Genomic DNA, 5187 nt, shown 5'->3' on the forward strand with positions numbered 1-5187 from the left:
CAAAATGTTTCCTTTAAATCCAAATACATTTTGGTATTCCCTGGGTGAATCAAATATGGTGAATCATGTGCCTCTTGCAAAATCAACTTCCTGATCTCCAGGTCATTGGGCACATAAATGCGGTCTTCAAACCATAGGGTATCGTGCTCATCCTCACGAAATCCCTTAGCTTTTCCTTTGCTAAGTTTCTCCTTTATAGCAGCAATCTCTTTGTCAGATTTCTGAGCTTCTCTGATCTTATCCATCAATGTTGACTGAATCTCCAATGCTGCTACATAGCCTTTCGGAACTATCTCTAAACTTAGTTCACGAAGGTTTTCTGCTAACTCCTTGGGTATACTTCCCGTCATTATCGTATTGACATGGCTCTTACGGCTCAATGCGTCAGCTACTACATTAGCCTTTCCGGGATGGTAATGCAATCTCATGTCATAATCCTTGATGAGCTCCAACCATCTCCTTTGTCTGAGGTTCAACTCCTTCTGCGTGAAAATGTACTTCAAACTCTTGTGATCCGTGTACACCTCACAATGATTTCCAATGAGGAAATGTCTCCACGTCTTCAATGCATGCACTACGGCTGCTAACTCCAAATCATGCGTGGCATAATTCAACTCATGAGGCTTCAGTTGTCGTGAAGCATACGAAACAACTCTCCCTTCCTGCATAAGCACTGCTCCAAGTCCTCAACGTGAAGCGTCGCAATACACCTCATAATCCTTGGTCTGATCTGGCAAAATCAATATCGGTGAGGTAACCAATCGTTTCTTCAACTCCTGGAAACTAGCCTCACACTCCTCAGTCCATTTGAACTTAGTATCCTTCTTCAACAATTCAGTCATAGGCTTTGCAATCTTTGAAAAGTTCTCAATGAATCTCCGGTAGTATCCTGCGAGTCCAAGAAAACTCCGGATCTCTCCAACTGTTGTTGGTGCTTCCCATTCGGTTATGGTCTCAACCTTTGTGGGGTCAACTGCTATACCTTCTCCGGATATAACGTGTCCGAGGAATCCAACTTCCTTCAACCAAAACTCACATTTGCTGAATTTGGCGTATAACTGATGTTCTCTTAGTTTCTCCAAAACCAAACGCAAATGTTCCTTATGCTCCTCTTCATTCTTTGAATAAACCAAAATGTCCTCGATGAACACTACGAAGAACTTATCCAAAAACTCCCTAAACACTTTGTTCATCAGGTTCATAAAATAGGCAGGTGCGTTAGTCAATCCAAATGACATAACGGTATACTCATACAGTCCATATCTTGTGGTGAATGCTGTCTTAGGTATGTCCTGCTCTCGAATCTTCAACTGATGGTACCCTGATCGCAAATCGATCTTGGAAAACACTTTAGCTCCTTGCAATCGATCAAACAGATCGTTGATCATTGGCAGTGGGTACTTATTCTTGATGGTTACTTCATTCAATCCCCGATAATCTACAACCATCCTTAATGATCCATCCTTCTTTTCCACTAGAAGTACGGGTGATCCCCAAGGTGAAGAACTTGGGCGAATGTAACCTTTATCCAATAACTCCTTAATCTGATTCTTAATTTCCACCAAATCCTTTGCTGGCATCCGGTACGGTCGCTTCGATATTGGGCCTGTACCTGGCAATAACTCAATCAAAAACTCAATGTCTCTATCCGGTGGCATGCCTGGTAATTCCTCAGGAAATACATTAGGAAAATCCTTTACCACTGGTACTTCCTCCTGCACAACTCCTGTTAGGCAATTCACTTGTGTCCTGTTTGGCACATGCTGGGATACATACTTGATCCTTCTTCCTTCTGGTGTGGTAAGCAAAATTGTCTTACTGGCGCAATCGATGTTTCCTCCATACATCGACAGCCAATCCATACCAAGAATCACATTGAGACCTTGGGATTCCAGAATAATTAAATCCGTTGGGAATACATGCCTTCCTATACTCAATGGTACTTGGAAACATCCTTGTCTGGCCATGTATTCTGCTCCTGGCGAGCTTACTAGCATAGGTGTTTTAAGAATCCTAGTGGGCAGGCTATACTTCTCTACAAATCCCCTTGATATGTATGAATGCGATGCACCGATATCAAAAAGAACGAGTGCAGTAAATGACTTAACCAAAAACTTACCGATTACTGCATCGGGCTGATCTTCAATCTCCTCCACATTAACGTGGTTCACCTATCCCCTATTGAAAGGGTTCGGCTTCTTCCCAGAGCATCCACTGCCATTTCCATTCTGGCCTTCGGGACATTCATTGGCATAATGTCCGGTCTTCGAACACTTGAAACAGGTGACTTGGCTCAGGTCTCTCTTGGTTGGGGTCGATGGGGTGGTCCGGTTCTGGCCGTTGCTTCCTCCATTCCCATTACCATTCTTGTGGCCATTATGGTTGTGCGAGCTACCTCCTCCATGGGTATGCTGAAACTGAAATCCCGGTTTAGGGGTAAAACGGGGCTTCTGCTGGGCTGTAGAGTTATACTTCCCCTGTCCATACTTCCTCTTACGGTTCTCAATCTGCTGTTGCTTCCCTTCAATCATGATGGCACGATCTACCAACTCCTGGTAGTTGTTGAAACTCGCTACCATCAACTGCATGCTTAGCTCATCATTCAGTCCTTCCAGAAACTTCTCCTGCTTAGCTGCATCCGTAGCAACGTCATCTGGGGCATAACGGGCTAGCTTACTAAACTCCTCCACATACTGGCCAACAGTCCTTCCTCCTTGGTGTAAGTTGCGAAACTCACGCTTCTTTATGGCCATAGCTCCTACTGAAACATGGGCAGTGCGTAAAGCTTGCTGAAACTGATCCCATGTGACAGTGTCAACTGGGTAAGTGGCTGTGAAATTCTCCCACCATGCTGCTGCGGGTCCGTCAAGCTGGTGTGCGGCAAACTTCACTTTCTCACCATCCGTGCATCCTGCAGTGGTCAACTCCCTTCCTATCTTACGGAGCCAGTCGTCTGCTACTATCGGCTCGGTGCTACTGGAAAACACCGGCGGATATAGCCTAAGGAAACGGGCTAAGTGGTCAACAGGTGGTGGTGGTGGGTTGTTGTTGTTGTTCTGCTGGTTCTGAACTAACATCTGCATCAACTGATTCTGCTGTTGGATCAACTGAGTGAGCTCCGGTGGAAATCCGTTGTCACATCTCGGAGGCATCTGAGGGTTTAGAAAAGACGAGAATTGAGAATAGAATGTGGTTTAAAGGGAAAACACTACCCATATGCACATGAGCAAATGCACACAAAATCACTTCAATCAATCAAACAAGGGCTTACAAACGGTCTAAAACTATCGCAAAAGTGCTTGACTATATTGTGTTTACATGGGGGAATACTACTACTATCTGGTGGTCATCTAGAAATTTGAACCGGTGGAAGACTCCATGATATCTGCTCCAGCTTCGTCTTCGAAGTCGGGTTCACTTGGATCCGAATCGGTGTCGTCGATGATGATGTAGTTGTCCGGACATGTGACGTACTCGTCTTCTTCCTTGGTTGCTAACTTCCTCTTGAGTTCTTCAATCTCCTGCTTCAGATCTCCATTGTGCCTTGCTAGAGCTACGATCTCGTCCATGTAGTCCTTGCGTGTAGACTTCAGTTCTCCTTCTAGCTCGATGATCCTTGCCTTCGCATTCTTCAACTCTACCATATCATTGCACATCTGGTTCTCGTGGCGTCGAATGTGCTGGTTTAACTCCTGGATGAAAGATGCAATGGATCTATCCTTCTTTGTGCTGACTAACTCCCATTGTTCATCACGGTGTCTGCATATCTGGTAGATAGTGTCCTTGAGGTCTTCTTGATAAACTTCTCCAATGCGTCCTATGGTGATATGAGCTGCCATGCTCCTTCCTAGACTCCAGGTTGGTGCATTGAAAACACTATCTATGGGCTTCATGATTGGCGTGAAAGTTCTTCCCGGAACGTGAGCTTGAATCTTCCAGCGCTCCTCTTCAGGCAGAGTGGCGTTGAAGGTTCCCGTGAAGCTTGGTAATCCAATGTTCAGGTACTTGGTGACTTCCTTCAGGTGAAATCCAAAAGGTGTGCCTTCATCCGGTTGAGCGTTAATCTTCGCGTGCATCATCCTAATAGAGTAGAAAAGATGAGGAGTTAGAAAATGAGAAAAGAAGGGTGATCTATGGCTTTAACTTAGTGGTCGTGTCCTACAGTCAGCGTGTGCTCTGATACCATCTCTGTAGCGACCTGACCCGAATGGATCATGTCTACTGTGCTACGGTGTCATCCCTGGATCAGTAATGCTGACACCACACAGTACATCGAGGTTTTATAGCAGAGTTGCAATCACACACTTATTACATCAATGGCTCAAAAAGAACTTATTACAATAAATATGGCTGAAGGCCATCTAATATCGATAACAGCGGAAGACTCGGAAGATAAATGGGTCCATCAACTCCAGCGGCATCACTGAGTATAGAACCACGACCTAAAACACCTCAATCGTCGTCTGAAAAGTCTGCAACATGAGAAGTTGCAGCCCGAAAATGGGTCAGCACATGGAATATGCTGGCAAAGTAACACATAGAGAGTAATGGAACGAAACAACTATACTATATGCATATATGGCTGGTGGAAAGCTCTATGGTTACAGTTTTGCGTAAAGCCAGTTTTTCCCTACTACAAAGGAATAAATTTATTTAACTACCATGGTGGTTGTTAAACATTGAGAATGGTTGACAGCATTCTCAATCCCAATTAAAAGTACCATTAAAACCCAACAGCATTAATTAGAAGTAACATGTTGAGATTCACAATGACATTCAAGTACTAGATACTCAAGTTGTCCATAACCGGGGACACGGCTAATCATGATTCGTTTGTACACTCTGCAGAGGTTTGCGCACTTTTCCCCACATGACTCGATCGCCTCCGTTTGTTTTCTCGCACTACATGGTGTTTGAGAAACGGATGACCGAGACATAGTCTTTCAGAAGCACTAGCACCTTACATGTGGGGTAGACCGGTACACCTACATCCCCTACATCTGCTAGTCCACCCCGTAAGAGTTCGCACAACTTAGTCAACTATGCCAGAGCCCATAGTAGCATGTGGCTGCACACGGAAGTTTCTAGCATGAAAGATCTTATGATCCCTTTGAGCCTGGGTGGCGGTCCAAAAAAAAACAGGCAAGTCCTGATAGACATCAGGTGCCTCAATCCACCCAGATGTGT

This window comes from Triticum urartu, chromosome 1, assembly GCF_003073215.2.
Source record: "Triticum urartu cultivar G1812 chromosome 1, Tu2.1, whole genome shotgun sequence".
Taxonomy (NCBI): Eukaryota; Viridiplantae; Streptophyta; class Magnoliopsida; order Poales; family Poaceae; genus Triticum; species Triticum urartu.